The 20673-nt window shown below is 35.7% G+C and overlaps 2 protein-coding genes across 2 annotated transcripts in view; one reads left to right on the top strand and one right to left on the bottom strand.

Annotated features, from left to right (window-relative positions):
- Positions 1-19333, bottom strand: part of Orc4 (origin recognition complex subunit 4) — a 62636-nt gene extending 43303 nt beyond the window's left edge. The window contains exon 1 of the mRNA XM_026388497.2: positions 19203-19333. The gene's annotated coding sequence lies outside the window, so the exon portion shown is untranslated. The remainder of the gene's footprint in view (positions 1-19202) is intronic.
- Positions 19334-19688: 355 nt separating this feature from the next.
- Mbd5 (methyl-CpG binding domain protein 5) overlaps positions 19689-20673 on the top strand; it is a 402700-nt gene continuing 401715 nt past the window's right edge. The window contains exon 1 of the mRNA XM_077802477.1: positions 19689-20278. The gene's annotated coding sequence lies outside the window, so the exon portion shown is untranslated. The remainder of the gene's footprint in view (positions 20279-20673) is intronic.

The raw sequence follows: 20673 nt of genomic DNA on the forward strand, positions 1-20673 counted from the left end.
GTAAATAAATAAAACAAACGTCTATCAACAACAAATATTAAAAAAACCCATTTTACTCTGTTTTTGGAGGAATGAAACTTCTAACTGCTTTTTATTTTCCTTTGTAGTTTATGACATGTGACCTCTTGTTTTGTCTAATTAGTATTCTAAGACTTCAAAGTCTGTTTACCATTATTAAAGTTCTTTGGTCTCCTGATGCCTTTCCTACTTAAAATTTCTCCATCTACAGCCCCCAGCTACTTTTTTTTTTTTTTTTTTTTTTTTTTTTTTTTACCTCCAGCCTAGCTTGATTTGAGAAGTTGCTATTTCTATTCATGGATTTCTTTATCTTCTGTTATACATCTTTTTAGTTTTATCAGCTTTAGTGTGAGATGTCCAGTAATCAGACTCAATTTTTCCAGTTGCTCAGAAGGTGTGATTCATGAACTGGCAGCAGAAGCATCATCTGGCAATTTAAAAAAAATGCAAGTTCTATAAGCTCTGTTCCACATACCTAAATCAGAAATTCTGGGTGGGGCTGGGGATGTAGCTCAGTAGTAGGGTACTTGCCTAGCATATTCAAGGCCCTGGATTCAATCCCTGATACCACAAAAAGAGAAAAAGAAACTGGGTATGGGACCCAGTAATTGGAATGACTTCTGAGGTTTGATTGGCTTTCTGTCCATGATTTGAGGGTCTATATAAGACCATAGTTGATGGATCTAACCACAATATTCTTATGACCAATATTTAAAAACTTTTATTATTTTAAATTGAAAAAAGTCCACGAGTACATATCATAGAAGTATGCCCTGATAGTTTTGGGGTACCTTAAAGTTGCTTTCAAAGACCATTGATCCATTATTGCCCTCTGCAAAAAGTACTGTAAAAGAAACTAGAACAAAAGTCTGTTTCTGTGTTTTGTTTTGTTCTGTTTTCTATCTCTATTTTTGAGCTCCCTAATACAATATGATCATTCCTAAAGGGTTCTGTGTTACTACCATGCTTGGCAGTTAATGGAATTGCATGTCAGGTCAACCATTTAATTTAATCCCCATACTAACCCTATGGATTAAATATCACGTAAAATTTACAAAGGAAAAAAACTGAGGTTTAGTGAAATTTAATTTGCAAAAAAGACATGACAGAACCAAAGACTCAAATCTAGGCTCAGTTGGTGACAAAGATGTTAAGGACACCAGTACTAATAGTGAAGTTTTCTACTTCTGCTTTTCTTCCATAGCTAAGTCTACGTTTCCATCTACGTTACATTTTATATGCTAGTTATTTTTTTACTGGGAAAGTCTTTAATGCATAGAGTTCTGATCAAATATTACCTTCAAATATTTCTCTTTTTTAATTCCTTGTAATGTTAAAGAAAATTAATTTTTTTTTACAGAAATCTAGTGTTTTCATTTTCATTTCTTTTAGTTAATTTTTCTGGCTTCATTTCATAAATGAAATAGTTTGAAACTACATATTTTCATGTGTTGGGTAATATATTTTAAATTCCCGTTGCCAATATATATATTTTAAATATATAAAATGTATTTATTATGGAAACAATAAATTTAGTCTAACTAGTAGCCAGTTATGGCTAATGCAAAATTATCAGGAAAAGTATTCCAAATTAGGGCATAGTTAAAAGTAAAGATATGAAGGATATTGGGAGTGCTTCTACATATTGACATAATAAATAAGTGTTTTGACTAGTAATTTTAATCTTCATTTGAAATAATTCTCTTCCAGTCAGCAAGAAATAACTCTCACACCATCTCCAGATGGAGTGTTTATAGTGAGGTAAAGATAAAATTAGATAAAAAGAAAGGTCGAAGGTGGGGAAGACAGAAGACAGCATAAGTATAAATTTCAAGTTAGTAGATTATTAGTACTTCCTAAAGGGATCAGTTCAAAAATACTGTATTAATCTGTAGTTTAGTGTCTAGTAATTCAAGCTAGGGCACAGCTTCTATTGAGATGTCTTCTTGATTTCTAGATAGCTGAAGAGTAGTTTCAAAGAAAATAAGTATTTTATGTAATTTCTAAAAAAATTTGCTCAAAATGGAAAACAGTGATGATCACTGCCAATTTTATAAACCCTTTTTTCCTCTCATTTGCTCTGAATATTCATGGACACAATTTACTGAGGACCACAAATTTACATCACATGAACCCAAGGTTTAAACATTTTTAGTTAAGTCTTTTGGTGACCAAGTTATTTGCTTCACTGATATTAAAATGAAGAATTGTGATTTTCTAATGTCTGATTATGCAATATTGATCAAATAATTCAAACTGAAAGGCTGGTAATTCTCTAGAAAAGCAGGGTCTCCTGCAAAGTTGAGTTTCCTATAGTTTTCACTTCTGCCTAACTGTGTTCTTGGAGTCATATATAAATATACACACACATATATGTATAAAACACATGTATGAGTATATGTTTTTAATAAGTTATCTACTTTATAAAAAACCTACTGGAACCCTCATATTAATAAATATGCCAATATATTTCTTTTTAAGAACATGGTGGGTTGAAATTGATTAAAAAAGTAAATATACCTTGGTGGGATGATCATATGGTTAATAATACAAAATTTTCAGGAAAAAAGGCACTTATAAGTTCCTAAAATTATTTCATTTTTCTTATTAGCAAGGAACACATTTTGTACAAGATGGTAAATCATCAACTCCAGTGTTAAAAAATGAAAAGAAAGAATACTGGAAGGACTACTTTAAAATACATGTCTAAAAATAAACTGTGCTTGCTTCTAAATTACATAGGCTAATGAAAGAAGCAACATGATCTGCAACCAGTCTAGAAATCTTTTAGGCTTTTGAAAAGCATTATACAATGTTTTGAGCACTGACTTATAAGTACAACTTTTTTTAAAAAATTATTTGCTCTTTTTAGTTATACATGACAGCAGGATACATCCTAACTATTAAACTCATCAATAGTAGTCTATATTCTCTGACCAATTTGACTATAAACATTCATTCTAAATAGAAGAAATTAAGTTAGTGAATCAAAGCTCATGTGTTTACTTGGGTGGGTAAATAATAGTACAAAGACAATAAAAACCTCAATCACTGAAAACATCTTTTTTTTTTTTTTTTTTTTTTTTTTTTTTAAGGATGAGGGTGTCAGATAGGACACAAGATTTAACACCAGGGTAAAGTAGTAAGTGGGTAAAGAGAAAGCATATGTGGGCAAATTTTCCTTGAAAAGCCTGGACCTATCCATAAAGTAAAGTGCTTTCTTTTTTTCAATAACAATGACTTCAGGTCTTATGTTCATTTAAGAATAACAAATAAAATACTCCTTACTATTTAACAAAGGTTTTCTTTGCCATACTCACACAGCTGAATTATGTTATGTGGATCTGAATATGATGTTCCAACTCTCTGAGATTTAATTTGTAAATACTAATTAAACTACTTGAGGGAGAAAACTGAAAGTAACATTGCTCTAGAGAGAAACTATTAAAGGACTTCTATAAACTACTGATGCAAACCCAAAATCTTATAATGCTCCCTAAAACCTTTTAAGGACAGTATATTCACTGTTCCATTTATACAGGAAACAGGAGATAAAGTTCCTATAGCCTAAGTAATACAATCAATTAAAAGACGTTCCCCAATTATGTTCTCCATTCCACTTTCTATCACCATGCTTAAATAACCTCACCAGGACAAATGAAAATGTTAGTTACAGCTATACTGTAATATGATATTGTAACAGATAATTGTTTTAGGGAGGATTCTAACAAGTCTCCTCCCCCCAATTTTGTTTTGTTTTAGAAAGTTAGTACTACATGTCTCAGAACTTTGTCATACATAACATCATATAAGAGAGGAAAATCATTCCTTTTCAGACTCCAACAAAATAAATTCCATCTCTAAAGTGGAATTTTTTCTTATGTTTGGCATGCAAAAATAAAAGTATTTTGTTTAGTTAATAAAGTTAGTGAGGTTGTGGTAAGTGGAACCAACTCATAACAAGAGTATAAGCATGTACTAGTAGAAGCCTCAATTTTGTGCCACCTTTCACTCAGTAATTCCACTTCTAAGCTTCTCATCTAATAAGAAATAATCAGATATACACAGAAATAATCACAGATACATGCCATAATGGTTTAATATCTAGCATTAGTTATAATAAAGGAAAATACTCAGCAGGAGACGAACTAAGCCATAATATACACGTACAATAAGACTACTACTGTTCAATGAGTATAGTCTTGAGTAATTTTTTTTTTTAAATATAAAAAGGATATTTTTTGGTTTAAAAGGATGAGGAATTTCAGTTCTGGAATGTAAGGTGGCTTGAAGATGGCACTCATCACAAGAAATAAGCTGAACAAACTGAAAACAACTGAGATCCATGAGATCACAGGGCAAAGTGTTTTCTCCCCAAACTGGAGAGGCATCAGCAGACACAAAGAATCATGGACTATTGAAAGAGGATCAAAAACTGCACTGGAGCTTATTTCAGGGTACTGCTAAAGGTTCAATGTAGACAAGCTTCAGAGTTAAAGATTCTTAGGAAACCAGTCTAAGGGAGGTTCCATCACTTTTCCTGAGTTCCTCCAGGAATCCTAAATCCTGGCAATAAATAAATAAATAAATAAGTAATAAAAAATCCTCTTCTGGGGGTGGGGATAGAGGGATAGGGGTGTTAAGAGGGGGAAGTAGCTATAATGAAATACACCTAAGCCTCAATGAGGCTTGCCCTCAAGGGAAACTATGTACCAGAACCTGACTGACTGGACTTTTACCAGAGTCTTTTACCAGAGAAGAGAAATAACCAACTCCAGTTTCTTCTACCCTTCCTGACAAACCTAAAAGTAGGTGTTGATAGTGAAAGCCCAGGGACAAAGGCTCATACACACAAAAATTGAGACCTAATAATAGGTCTATAGAATGGTGCTCTTCTACCACACTTTACTACCACATTAGTAAGAACTCCTATATACTTCACAGATGGTATCTAAGAAGTCCTTAGGAAAACCGAAATAAATATTAGAAATATTTTAAATAGAAGACACAACAGGAAATTTTAATCTGGACCTACAGCTATGGAAAACAATAAATTTAGTCTAACTATGAAGTACACGAATGTACAATCTCACTAAAGATATACTTACCCCACATCATATGTGGCTTTCACAATGAAAGAAAAAACAAATAAAAAACTCCTTGAAGCAGAACTAGATTCAGATAAGGGAAAGATTGTGGAACTATTACACTGGGAACTTTAAAATGACTAAGACTAGAATGGCAGGGCTCTAATGGAAAAATAAAACACACACAGAACAGCTAATCTACAGTTTATGGATGGATATAATAAGCGAAGAGATGGAAACTCTAAGAATCAAAAAGAAATGCTGGAAGTTAAAAAGACAATATATAATTCTTCTGATAGGCTTAGAAATATAGACAGGAACCAGAAAAGGAACAGGTAGCTTGAAGTTATACCAACAGTAACTTCTTAACTAAAATGAGAAGAATGGAAAAGAATGTCTAGGAAGTGTGAGACTGAGACCAAAGAGGAGGGCCCAATCTTTCCCAAAAGGTTTTTGTTCTTTTGTTTTTTTTTGTCTACAGAAAGCTGTGTGTGTGTGTGTGTGTGTGTGTGTGTGTGTTTCTGCAGGCAGCCAACCTGCAGAGCACTGGCAGTCTGCTGTTAAACTGATAGTGAATGTATCCTTCCCCCATGCCCAACTGCTTGGCTACAGCTGCCACTGCCCTGGGGCACAGCCAGATGACCTGCCAGCAAGATTTGAAGTATGGGGTGAAGGCCCTCAGCACTCTTAGTTGGGCTTGCACCACTTCTGATGCCAGTGACAGCTGTAGCTATTCCCACGATGGTCAGAAAATGTCAATAGGGACCAGCACTTCCCCACAGCCTCTGCAGTTGCTATGCCAACCATTTTCACTACTACTGCTTCTGTGGCTATCCAGGAACCATAGATTAGAAACCCTGCTGTTGATTTGTCCATGGTTGCCTCTGTAGCCAGGTAGGGCTGTCACCATGACATCAGCAGCTGCTCCCCTTTCAGCCTCTACCCTCTTGCAGCTGCAGTGCCTGCTGCCATAGTTTCCACAGAGACCTTCCCTTCAGCCTCAGCTGTCCGGCAACTGCTCTAGGAGACTTAACGTTAGCCAAAACTATTTCAAATAACTGTCCAGCAGGTCCAGATAACTCTACTCAGGTACTCAGGTAGTCTCCATATACCCTGCAGCTGCTTCAGATATTTTCACACCAGTCCACTATAACAGTGCCCCCACCCATGACAGCCAGGGCAGGGTGTATAGACTGGCAGGACAGCACAGAAAACCAGAAGGCAGGAGACTGTGTGAGTTAATTGGCCTGCCCCTTTTGTCTATATATGCAGCATTCCTCTAACTTTGAGGGGACAACCTAGAAACCCCCATTCCATGAATTGCTCCTCTTATGCTGAGTTTCTAGAAACCACTAGCTCATGGTGCTGAAAGCTGTTAGGAAAGCTACTAAGCACAGCTGGGAGACCTGCTCACATCAAGAGCTGAGAGCTACTGGCACTCAAAACTGAGAGCTGCACTTTGCTCTTTCATGATTTCTATATGAACTGAGTCAAAAAAAAAAACCCCAAAGCCATCTTGTGAGAATTAAAAAGGTATAACATGCACAATGAAAGAATACTGGAAGAGTATAGAAAAGAACAAAAGAAGCATTTGAATAATAACTGAGATTTTTTACCAAATTATTTAAGTACCAATTATTTAAGTACACTAAACCACAGATGCTAGAATCTCAAAGAAAATCAAGTAGAATAGATTCCAAAAAAATCTATACCTAAGCATATCTTATTCAAACTGCAGAAAATCAGAAAGCAAACCAAAAATCCTAAAAGAAGCTAGAAGGAGAACATTTTATCAATAGAAAATTAATGATAATCCCATCTGACTTCTTTTCAGAAACCTTGCTAGCAAGAAAGTACAGTGCAATACTTAGGGTGCTTTAAGATTTTAAAACTATAAACAAGAGCTGGGCACAGTGGTACATAACTGTAATTCAAGAAACTCGGAGGCATAGGTAGGAGGACCACAAGTTCAAAGCCAGCCTCAGAACTTGGCTAGGCCCTAAGAAACTTAGTGAGAGACCCTCTCTTAAAATAAAAAGGGTCTGGGAATGTGTCTCAGTAGTGCATTAAGTACCTTGGTTGCAATTCCTGATACCAAAACAAACAAGCAAACAACAACAACAACAACAACAAAACCCTAGAATTTATATCAAGTGAGATTATCCTTAAAGACAAAAAAATGAAGGTATTTGTTACCAGTAAACCTGCCTTGAAACAAATGTTCAAAGAAGTTCTTTTGACAAGAGGCAAATTATGCACAAGTCACAAATTCAAACCTACATAGAGAGGCATAGTGTTAGAGAAGGAATAAACAAAGTATTATTTTTGTTATTCTTCACTGGTCTAAAAGCTTGTTCCAAATAATACAAGCAAAAATGTATTGCGTAAATATAACTTATGAATGAGTAAAATGAATAACTAATCTAATAAATGATGAGAGAGAGAAATTGGGAATACTGTTACATGATACTTGCACCGGCCATTAAGTGATATAGTGAGTATTATTTGAAAGAGAAGCTGAATTGGTTGTAGATTTATACTGCAAACTCTATGGTAGCCACTAAAATAAGTCTAAAAAATTATAATCAATAGATTGAGTAAGAGAAAAAAAGCTGAATCAAATAAAAACAAGAGAAAGAAAGAGCAAAGGACAGGAGAAAAAAAAAAAAGAACAAGGACAAAAGAGAAAATCAAGAACAAATATGGTAATTATCCAATTCTACCAGCAGTGACCTTAAACGTGAATAACCTAAATAATTATACCAATTAAAAGAGTAGGTTACAAAACAAAAAAACCAAGACTCAACTATATGTTCCAAGAAACATACTGTAAATATAAAGACAGATTAAAAGAAGATAAAATTATACCATGTTAGTTGAAAGGAAGGTGGAGTTGCTATGTTAATTTTAGACAGAACAAACTTCAAAGTAAAAGCAATTATAATACAGGGGTCAATTCTTCATTAAGACAGACTTCAATCTACAGCACCAAAATTCTCCCAACCCAACCAATCCAACAAACCAAATCAATCCAATCCAATCCAAACCAATCACCAAGCTAAAAAACAGAAACAAATAAGTCCACTAGCCTAGCAAGAGGCATCAACAGATCTCCAAAAATAACTGATAAATCCAGCAGACAGAATGTCAGTACAGACATACTTGAATTGGACAGCATTAAGGGCCAACTGATCTGACATTAACAGAATATTGCATCCAAAAGGAACATCACCAAAATAAATCACATCTGGAAAGTAAAACATATCTTAAAAAATTCATATGCTCACGGACCAAAATGAATTAACTAGAAATGAGTGACAGAGGTGGCTGGAATATCCCCAAATATGTTAAATATATTGAGATAAATCAACACACCTCTAAATACCACATGGGTGAAGCAATTATGAGCAAAATGAAAACGAAAATAGAACTTACCAAATTTGTACAATGTAATAAATGCAATCCACAGATGAAGACTTATATTACTGAATGCATATATTATAACAACAACAACAACAACAACAACAACAAAAAAAGACCAAAAACATCAATAACCTAAGTGTCTGGATTGGGAAATCAGAAAACAAATTAAAACCTAAGTAAAAAGAAAAATTAGGGCAGAGGGCTCTGGTTGTGGCTCAGTGGTAGAGCGCTTGCCTTGCATGTTTGAGGTACTGGGTTCAATCCTCAGCACGGCATAGAAATAAATAAAAAGGTATTGCGTCTATCTACAACTAAAAATGTTTTTTAAAAATTTAAAAAAATTAGAGCAGAAATCAATGAGATTGAAAACAGGAAAGCAATCAAGAAAAACCAACAAAATAAAAAACTACCTTTGAAAACGTCAATAATATTGATAAACCTTTAGCCAGGCTAAGACAAAAAGAGCAAATATATAAAATTGCTAATCAGAAGTGGAAAAGGGAGCCATCAGTTCTGATCCAATAGACATTTATATGCTATTATAAAACAATGTAATGAACTCCATGGCAAACCAAATTTGATAACTTAAACAATAAAGAACAGTTCTTTAAGACACAATCTACCAAATTTACACAAGAAATAGATGGCATGAATAGATCCAAATATTTTAAAGAAATTGAATCAATAATTAATAATGTTCTATAACAGAAAACAATAGGCTCAGAAGGGTTCTGTTTGGTAAATTCTACCAACTTTTAAGGGATTTATTATATTAATTCTCTACAATCTATTAAAAAAAAATAGAAGTTGAAGGAAGACTTCTATTGTGGTTTGGATATAAGGTGTACCCTAAAAGTTCATGTGTGAGACAATGTAGGAAATTCAGAGGTGAAATAATTGAATTGGGAGAGTTGTAACCTAATTAGTGCATAAATCCACCGATATGGACTGACTGTATGATAACTGAAGGCAGGTAGGGTGTGGCTGGAAAAGACAGGGGGCTTGCATTTTTGGATATTCTGCTCCTTGTAAGTGGAGCTCTCTGTTTTTCTGGTGCTAGGTCCTGATATACTTTTTTTCTGCCATGATATTCTTTGCTCATAGCTATGTAGTTAGCTATCTATGAACTGAGACCTTTAAAACCATGAGCCAAAATAAACTTTTCCTTCTCTGTGTTGATCTTGTCAGGTCTTTTGGACACAGTGACAGAAGAGCTGACCACAACAACTTCCGATTTCATTCTAGGAGACTAGCATTATCCTAATAAAAAAAAGCCAGACAAAGTTATTACAAAAAAGACCAATATTTTGGGCTGGGGATGTGGCTCAAGCGGTAGCGTGCTCGCCTGGCATGCCTGCGGCCCAGGTTCGATCCTCAGCACCACATACAAAGAAAGGTGTTGTGTCCGCTGATAACTAAAAATAAAAATATTAAAAAATTCTCTCTCTAAAAAAAAAACCAATATTTCTCATGAATATAGACACAAAAATTGCCAACTAAATACAGATTAGATCTAACAATAAACTAGACCATAAGGAAAAATGCAAGGATGTCATCTTTATTATTTCTATTTAACATGATATGGAATCCTTAGCTAATGCGACAAGAAAAGGAAATCCAGATAAGAAAAGAAAAGGTATCCAGATAGGAAGGAAGAAATAAAACTGTCTTTGTTCACTGATGTCATTATTGTGTAAGTAGAAAATTCCTAAACAGCAACAAAATAATGACTCAAACTAATGAACTATTGCAGTAAGATTAGAGGATATAAGTCAGGTTAATATACACATGCCCATTGCTTTCCAATACATTAGTAATGAATTTTTCAAATTTCAAATCAAAACAATACCATCTATAATAGCACACATGCATGCACACACATATATACACAAAATAAAAAAAAATCTCAGTATACATCTAACAAAATATGTATAAGACCTTTGAGGAAAACTATAAAACTCTCTAAGAAATTATAGAAAACCTAAACAAATGGAGAGATATTTCATGTACACAGGAAGATTATGTACTACTGAATATCAGCAATTCTTCCAACTTTGATCTATAAATTGAATGCAACCCCAATCCAATTTTGTGAATATTACAAACTGATTTGAAAGTTTATATAGGAAGGCAGAAGTCTTAGAAGAGTCAACACAATACTGAAGGAACAAAGCTGAAGAACAAACACAAATCCTTTTCAAACTTATAATGATGAATTAACACAGCCTTTGTAACACAGCCTTTGTAACTTCACAAAACTTAACTCAAAATGAATCAGACACGTAAATGTAAAATGCAAAACTGTAAAACTCCTAAAAGAAACAGGAAAATAATATAGGCTTCTGTTTGGCAATGATGTTTTAGATACAACACCAAAAACATGAAGAAAAAATTGATAAGCTGGATTTTATGAAGATCAAAAATTCTGTCCTACAAATGACACTATTAGGAAAATGAAAATACAGTCACAAACTGGGGAAAATGCTTGAAAAATACATATCTAATTAATCACTGGTATCCCAAATAAACAGAGATCACCCGGTTTAAAAATGCCAAAGACCCAAACACCTCATCATATAAAGTGGCAAAAAAAGCACATGAAAGATGATCAACATCATGTTACTAGAAAAGGGGACAGTGAAACAATGAGATACCTACTTCATATCTATTACAATAGCTAAAATCCAAAGGAAAGATAATACCAAATGTTGGAGAAATGGGAACTTTTATGCATTACTGACAGAGATTGCAAAATGGTACATCTACTTTGGAAGACAAGTTCCTTCCCAACCTATTTATACTGTTCTCATACAATCCAGTAATCACATGCTTTTGTTTTTCAAGTGAGTTAAAGACATATCTGAAAAAGAACTATATCTGTTAATAGTACCTTTATTAATTTGTTTTATTTTTTTGGGGGATGTGGTTTTTCTGTGCTGCCCAGGTTGGTGTGGAACTCATGGACTCAAGTAATCATCCTATAAAAACCTCCTGCCCAAATAGCTGGGACTACAGGCCACCATGTACAACTAGTATCTTTATTTACAAATACCAAAAGTTGGAAGTAAGATGTCCTTCAGTAAGTAAATGGATTAACAAACTGGTATATCCACACAATGGAATATTATCCAGCTCTTAAAAAAAAAAAAAAAAGTAACCGATCCAGCCATGAAAAGACACAGAGAAGCAAAAGACATCTTTTATTAAGTGAAAGAAGTCACAGAAGATGTTACAGATTGTATGAATATAATTTTATGGATTACTGAAAAGACAAAGCTACAGAAACAGTGAAAATATCGACAGTTCAAAGGGGAGTTCAAGCAGTTTTTAACAGCACTGAACCTAAACTAGAGAGACCATAATGGTGGATACGTGTAAATTGTTAAAATCCATAGAATGTATAATACAAAGACTGACCTCTCCATACTAGGGAAGAGAGGTGGGAGGGAAAAAGAGGGAGAAGGGGAGTTGCTCGGAAGATGGAAGGAAAACCTCATTGTTATACAGAATACATATATGATGTTGTGATGAGAAAAAGAAAAAAAAATGTATCACTTTAGATTGGATAGAGAGGATGGGAGAGGAGGGGAGGAGTAGGAGGGATAGGAAGGGCAGCAGAATAGAAGAGACATTACGACTGATGTATGTACATTCCATGTATATATTATATGTCAAAATACATTCTGCTGTCATATATGGCTAAAAAAAATAAACTGTATGGTACTAAAAAACAAAAACAAATGAACAAAAATAAACTATGGTAACAGAAATAGGATTAAATAATGTGATACAATGAGAAGTGAATAGAAATAAACCTAAAAACCATCTGGAAATGATCTTTAGCTTGAAATCAAATTTTGTTTTCTGATCTACATGTTATGTTATACCCTTATAACAAACAATCTAAACATTAATTGTTGAAATTAAAGGTATGACATCAAAAAAATTGTACAATAATATGCTTATATTAAAGGTGTCATGACAAGTGAAAAAAAAGGTATGAATTTACACTAATAATATTTTGACACTGGTTGATTAATTGTGACAAATGTATGATACTAAGGCACAATCATACTATTTAATAACAGTAGGGAAGGTAGGGATTCACAGAAACTTGCTTCTAGACAAAATTCTGTGTTTTTACTTAACTCACAGATTATTTATAATTTTTTAAAATCATATTTGCTTCTATAGTATAAGAAACCAAATAATGAAATGCAAAACATATTTTAAGCTATTTTTCTCTTTTAAAAGTTAACAGTTTCGGGCTGGGGATGTGGCTCAAGAGGTAGCGCGCTCGCCTGGCATGCGTGCGGCCCGGGTTCGATCCTCAGCACCACATACCAACAAAGATGTTGTGTCCGCCGAGAACTAAAAAATAAATATTAAAAAAAAAAAAAAAAAAAAAAAAAAGTTAACAGTTTCAAAAGTAAACAGAACTGGGGCTGGGGATGTGGCTCAAGTGGTAGCGCGCTCGCCTGGCATGTGTGCGGCCCGGGTTCGATCCTCAGCACCACATACCAACAAAGATGTTGTATCCGCCGAGAACTAAAAAATAAATATTAAAAAATTCTCTCTCTCTCTCTCCTCTCTTACTCTCTTTTTTAAAAAAAAGTAAACAGAACTATTTTTACATGGTTCATTATTTAAAAACAGCTCATACCTATTTGTCATAGGTTTGACTCTCCAGAATATTTTCTGTTATATTTATACTATGATGGACTAAAAGAGTTGAGTTTTGTTATCTTTTCTAGTACTAGGGATTTAACTCAGGAGTGTTTTACCACTGAGTCACATCCGCAGCCCTTTTTAGTTTTTATTTTGATATAGGGTCTTACACAGTGGCTTAGGGCCTTGCTAAGTTTCTGAGGATGGCCTCAAACTTGATATCTTCCTGCCTTAGCTTCAGGAGCCACTGTGGCCAGCATAGTTGGGACTTTATCCCTTACTTGCTTAGTCCAGGGAAGAATGTGATATCAGCTAAGGCAGTTGTCACAGCCCTTGGTTCCCCTCTCAAGAGGAAAAAAACTTTGAAAAGTCATTTTAGCTTATTATTTTGGTATTAAACTTTCTAGTTTTAAACATATCATACCGTTAACTTCATTCTTACTATACTTAAAAATACTAGAAATACAACTATTCTGCAATGAAAATATATCAACTACAGCCAAATGTACTAACAGACTTAAATCTTAGCAACACAAAACAGAAAAGATGAAAAATGATACATAACATACAATGTATTTACATGTAGTAAAAAAAAGGAGATAAAACAAAACTGGTAGTTAAGAAATGCTAGATCCTCTCACTGATAACTTAGGGTTTTTTTTGTTTGTTTGTTTTGTTTTTTGGCTATATGACCATTCAGTATTTGTTTTTTTACTACTAAACAATCTGCTGGTTGTCAATGTATCCTCTCAATATATTCACAAGTATCAAGTATTTACATCAGTTAAATTTTAAGAATACAGAAAAGAAAGTGAAAAGTGAATGTGGGTTCTACTTATGGTAATGTCTGACTGGACCAACTTTCCTGCTGAGGCCAACAAAACAACTTCATTATAAAATAAAATAAACAAAGCAGTGAGAAATTACATGCCAAAAATCAAGGAGAAGGTAAATTAGAAATAAAGCCCCTGCTTAGTCACTTGTTCTGAAGACATTTGCCATTTAAAAGAAAAGGCTGGGAAGCAAAGCTGATTCACTTAAGGCTTTATTAGACTATGTAAAGGAACAAGGCCCACCAAAGTTGAATATTCAGATGAGCCTTTATCCAATTTAAGTTGAGACATTAAAAGGAGCATTGTCAAGATCAAGGCAAATTTGAAGTGAAATAATGCAAATTTGAAATCCTAATATCAAATATATAACAGGAAGACTTTTAAGACTTGAATATGAAAAAAAATGATTTGTAACTGGCAGCAACACTGTGTATCTTTCCTAGAAAAATATGCTTTCTTCAGAAAGATACCATTATCTCAGAACTCATATACCTATAATTTTTCAAGAATTACTAGCACAAAGGTATATAAGAAAAAAAGGAGAGCCAGCAGAAACAGAGTCATAAAAAAATTAAAAAGTGAAATTATCTGTCATAGAAAACAAATTAACTGTGAATACTATGCCAATAAAAGCCAAAATTCCAATTTTTAGCAGTTCTCCAGAAGTACTGAGAATGAACACAGGCACTATTTTTTAAAGACACTGATGCACTGATTCAAGAATCTCAATGAAACCAAAGCAGGACAAAGAATTCCACACAGAAACATCACAGTGAAATAGCAAAAACAAACTCTGACAAAGAAAAGAATTTAAAAGAGAGATTCTCTTCAAAGCACTCACTGAGAATTAGATTGACAGCTTACTTCTTAAAATTAATAATGGAAGAAAGAAACAGTGGAATGTTATCATCAACCTGATGAAAAACAACCACACATCAGACAATTTACTATCCCTCAAATATTCAAGATAATCAAGATAAAATGAAGACATTCTAAGGTAACCAAAAAATTAAGAGAAATGGTCAATAGGGTGTGTGCATTAAGGAATTTCTAAAGACTACTCAAATAAAAGTAAAAAGATCTCCAAAGAAGACTCAGAAATGCAGGAGTATATTAAGAAAAAAGAGAAGTGGGAAACACATAGGAATATATAATTCAATATAGATGGTTGAGAGCATTGCTATCCAAAAGAAATACAATATCAATCATATAAATAATTGAAAATTTTCTAGTACCAACATTTAAAAAAGCAAAACAAGGTAATACTGATCATAATTTCAACATAGAATCATAACAAAAAGTTGAGGTATAAACATTCTGTTTTCATACTGTTTTCCAAATCACCTGTTCATTTTAAATGTACAGAACACCACAATTTCATATGCTAAATTGTCATAATAAAAGTATTTGACCCATATTTTTATAAAATTTTCATCCGAGAAGCAAATTTATGTATCCAAGTCTTTCCAAACAGAGGTTTTGTAATAACTCAGAAAAGTATCAGTTTTCAAATATAATACTACATGAAAATAAAAATTCAGTATCTCAGTCACACCAGACACATTTCAAGTGCTCAAAAGTCATATTCAGCTACTAGTTGAATATGCAGAACGCAGGTAGAGAACTTGTTTGAAAGAGTTAAAGTAACATGTAAAATTCAAGTAACAACCATTATTCCATGTAAGTCAGTGAGGAATTAAATGTAGACGAAATTATCATCTAGGAAGTGTTAGGCTAACAGCAGAGAACATATTTGCCACATTGCTACAAATTTTCAGTAAAAAAAACAACCAAACAGAAAAACTGCACAAAAGAATTAGATGATTCAAAGACAATTCAGAAAGAAGAAATCCAAATAGCTAATACATTTTTGAAAAAAATGAAACTGAATCCCTATCTCTCACCATGCACAAAAGTTAACTCAAAATGGATCAAGGATCTAGGAATTAAACCAGAGACTCTGCATCTAATAGAAGAAAAAGTAGGCCCTAATCTTTATCAAGTGGGGCTAGGCCCCAACTTCCTTAATAAGATGCCTATAGCGCAAGAATTAAAACCAAGAATCAACAAATGGGATGGATTCAAACTAAAAAGTTTTTTCTCAGCAAAAGAAATAATCTGTGAGGTGAACAGGAAGCCTACATCCTGAGAACAAATTTCTACCCCTCACACATCAGATAGAGCTCTAATCTCTAGGGTATATAAAGAGCAGCCAATTTGGAAAGCAGAATGGAAATTCCTTGGAAAGCTGGGAATGGAACCACCATTTGACCCAGCTATTCCTCTTCTCAGACTATACCCAAAGGACCTAAAAACAGCATACTACAGGGACACAGCCACATCTATGTTTATAGCAGCACAATTCACAATAGCTAAACTTTGGAGCCAACCTAGATGTCCTTCAGTGGATGAATGGAATGGCATTTATACACAATGGAATATTACTCAGCACTAAAAAAGAATAAGATCATGGCATTTGCAGGGAAATGGATGGCATTAGAGAAGATTATGCTAAGTGAAGTTAGCCAATCCCCCCCAAACAAATGCCGAATGTTTTCTCTGATATTAGGGGGGTGACTCAAAGTGGGCTAGGGAGGGAGAGCATGAGTGGAAAATTATCTCTAGATAGGGAACAGGAGTAGGGGGAAAGGGAGGGGAATGGGAATAGCAAGGACAGTGGAAGCAGACAGTCATCATTATACAAAATACAAGTATGAAGATGTGAATTTGTGTCAACATACCTTTATATACAGAGATATAAAAATTGTGGTATAAAGGTGTATTAAGAATTGTAATGCAAAAAAAAAAATAAGAGAACTCATGTATAATGGCATAATTTGTGGGAACATACTCTATATACAGAGTTATGAAAAATTGTGCTGTGAATGGATAACTATGAATGTAATGCACTCCACTATTGTTATGTTTGTAAGAAAAAAAAAAGGTTCAACCTGCTTGGTGATCAGGAGGTTATATTATAATATAATAAATACAATGTAAATTAGAACAGAAACTAAAAGTACATTTATCAGCTTGATGAAATACAAAAATTACGAATAATATTGCAGAAATAAAAGATATATACCATACACTTCTGTGGAAATATAAATTGGTTTATCCATTGTGGAAAAGACTAGCATAATCTAGAAGTTGATGATAAACATAAATAATCTACAAAAATACAAGGTAATGTGTATAAGAATACATGTATATGAATACACACTGTGACATTGCTCATGATTACCAACAACTGAGCACAATCCAAATGTCCTTTAATGTTAGAACAATTAAATTATTTGTGGCTTATTTTAATAAATATACTATAACTATACCACAGTGAAAATATATGAACTGCTAAGCATACTATCAGGGTCAAATCTTAGCAACATGAACAAAAAAACAATAATAGAAGATACATAATATGCAATTCCTTTACAAGCTAATCTACAGTGTTTAGGAATGCTGACACAGGTAGTTTAAAAATATTAAAACCAGTAGGTAATTACCATAAAAATCAGGATGTTAAAATCAAGGACTTGGACTTCTTTTTTTACTTCATTCTCTTTTTGCATTTTACCCTAAGTTATCAGGAGGAAGCAAGGTGCCCTTTCAATACTTTGCATAGTAATCCCAGCTAACTATCCAATTTCATCCCTTGCAAGTTTTTTCAACCACAAATGCTAGAACACAAATACAATTCAACCAAGTCCTTTGCCACTGTATGCCAAGGGTCATATTTTCTCTAGTTTCTAGCATTATGTTCTTCATTTCTGTCTGAGATCACTAGAATCATTTTTAATGTCCATATTTCTCAGCTGTCCCTGAAAACTCTTCCAGCCTCTGTTGTAGTCTGTTTCTGATGCTATAAAAAAAATACCTGAGCTAAGTAAACTAATAAAGAGGTTTAAGTGGCTCAAAAACAAAAATAAAAACCAAAAAAAAAAAAAAAATCAGTGACGTGGGGGAATGATCATGACTGTGTGCACTGGGATACTTTCAGCTCCAAAGATGTTCCAGTTCTGAAAGTGGGGAGTGGTTAGAGTTTACTTTATTATTTATTATACTACATATGATTTCTTTCCCAAAGATTTAGTTTCTACAAAAATAAAAGGCACATTAATTATCTTGCTATATAATCTATTACAACATGGTAAACAATTAGGTTTTCCAGTAAAGAAACATCTTAGTTTTGATCCCATCTGACATAATTACTGAACACACAGAGAGTAATAAGCACTAGGCATGATGGATAAATAGGGTCCACTAACAAAACTTTTGGGAAGTATACCATAGAAAAACAGTAAGTTTAAATGATAGGTAAAAGAATCCATACCATAGAATAAATAACATTAACACATTAAACATGAGGTTTATTTTCTGTTTAAAAAGGGAATACCTAAATAATGATCCTTCAAAATATCTTTACGAAAAATTATAGCTGGAAAATGAAAATGTTTTCAATAAAGATTGTATGAAATGCATATACATACACACACACACACAAAGACATCGCTGTTTCTCTAGAAAAGACGAGGCACCTATTTGAAAAATTTCCCATCTACACTGGAAGGGAAAATTTTAATGATATCCCTTCTCTCTTTACCAGTTATAAAACTCAACATCAAGGAACACACAATCCCACACATAACTCTCTTAAGAACAGGCACAACGGGAGGGAAATTCCACTCAAGCATCCCCTGCCTGATCCTGTGTCAAAGTCACTCCAAAATTCCAGAGAAGGTTGCAAGGTAAGGAGCGAAGGGCACAACATCCAACATAAGTAATGCTACCGATGCAGCTGGTCAAAATTCACACACGTGGCTTCTAATTCCCCAAATACGTCGCCAGCTCTGAGGAAAAAGTTTATTTAAGAGTTCGCAGCCAAGGTCCCACATATCTCACTGCTCTCTTAACATCCAACCCACGATGCACCTCACCTACAATCCCCTGCTGAGGCAGTATCCTCAGCACTTCCTGCATTAGTCAGGATGCGTCGACAGGCTCATGGGGAGGCTAGGAGACAGACAGATCCCGCTTCGCTCTGGCCTGCCCGGCCTAGAAAAGCCTGCCCCTTCCCAATATTCGCTGCAGCTTTCCACCCTACCACTTTCGATTCTTCTTTGGCCGCTGGCGTGCCTGACCTTCATTGTGAGGCCAGTCTGATAGACATTACCTCTCGCTGCTAGCTTGGCTTTATCAGCGCAATGCCGAAATCCAGCGACTACTGAATTCGTTTCCCAAGCTCGTCCCGCCGCCACCTCGCCTAGACTTCACCTGCTGCTGCCAGCAGTACACAACCAACCACTACCAGCATGCCCTGCGCGCTTATCGCCTCTGGCTCCTCGACCCGCCTCCCACTCAAACACGTGACCTCCTTTCGCCTCCGTCCACGCCCACTTCCGTTCCTCCACTCTCCCTTCGGAGGGAGGAGGGAGATGGGAATGTTAAAGAGTACCGACTTCCTCCTACTCCCCGCCCCCGCCCCTCTACCCCCCGCTACAATGTCTTCCGGGTCGCGAGTGCCTCGGAGCTTTCTGGGAAAACATCTCATTTCCTCCCCTCCCCCTCCTCCTCCCTTCAACCAACCAGCCTCCCGTCAGAGAGGGGCATGCGCAGTGAGTGCCTCCCGTCTCTTCTACCCGAACCCCCCCTCCCCCCCCAAGCAGAGAGACCCCAGCAGCAGCAGCAGCTGATGATGAAGAGAGAGGCAGTGGCAGAGGGGGGGCACCTTTTATTTCTATTTTTAAAGGGACAGGACACTAATTTTACCCCACTTCAACCTTGAATTGAGGGGGGTGGGGGGAAGGCGGCTGAGTTCCTTCCCCCACCCTCCAGCCCGGAGCCCTGAGAGGGGGATTGAGCCTGAGAGAGAAGGAGAAGGAGTTTCTTCCTCTTCGAAAACCTCCATCCACGACTCCTACCCCCTCACCCCTCCACTCGCTTCCCTCCCGAGCCCCCTCCACCCTCCTTCTCTTTGGCCGTGAGAGGAGGAGAGAAAGAGACCAAAAGCCTCTTAGCAACACAGACCCTTTGCTGTTGCTGCTGCTGCTGCTGTGGCTGCTGCTGTTGCTACTGCTGCTACTGCTGCTTGGCCCTGGCTGGAGACATCTCACTACACCCAGGAGCAGCCACTTCCCCAGCTCTCCTCCTCCTCCTTCGCCTCCTCCTCCTTCACTCCCCCCCTTTATTACCCTTTGTGTCATCCTCCACAGCTCCAGGGAAGGCACTCAAAAGTGGGGGGCAGGAAAGGTAAGTGTGTTTGTGGGGGATTCATTGCCTTCCTCTGGCTCTGACTTTCACTCCGGGGCAACAGTAGCACCAAACCACATACGCAGTGGAGCTCCGGGGTGAGGAGGGGGTGGTGCTCAGGGGGGGTGAGAGAAGGAGGGGTCGGAGTGAGGAGGGATGTGTGAGGTGGGGTGCCCATCCTGTCAGGGGAGGAAGGGCACTTTTATTTTTATTTGCTGTTGTCAAAAGTGGTTTCTCTTCTTCAGCTAACATCTGATTGTGCCTTGCTCTAGTGGGGGAGAATACAAAAACAACCCCCCTCCTTCCTCCAATGAGGCGCCAGGGAAAGAGAGAAAGAGGCACACTTTCTAGATGTCACTTAAAAAAATTTCATTTGGAGAGCTTTTTCTCTTTGC

This window comes from Urocitellus parryii, chromosome 1 (genome assembly GCF_045843805.1).
Source record: "Urocitellus parryii isolate mUroPar1 chromosome 1, mUroPar1.hap1, whole genome shotgun sequence".
In the NCBI taxonomy this organism is placed as follows: Eukaryota; Metazoa; Chordata; class Mammalia; order Rodentia; family Sciuridae; genus Urocitellus; species Urocitellus parryii.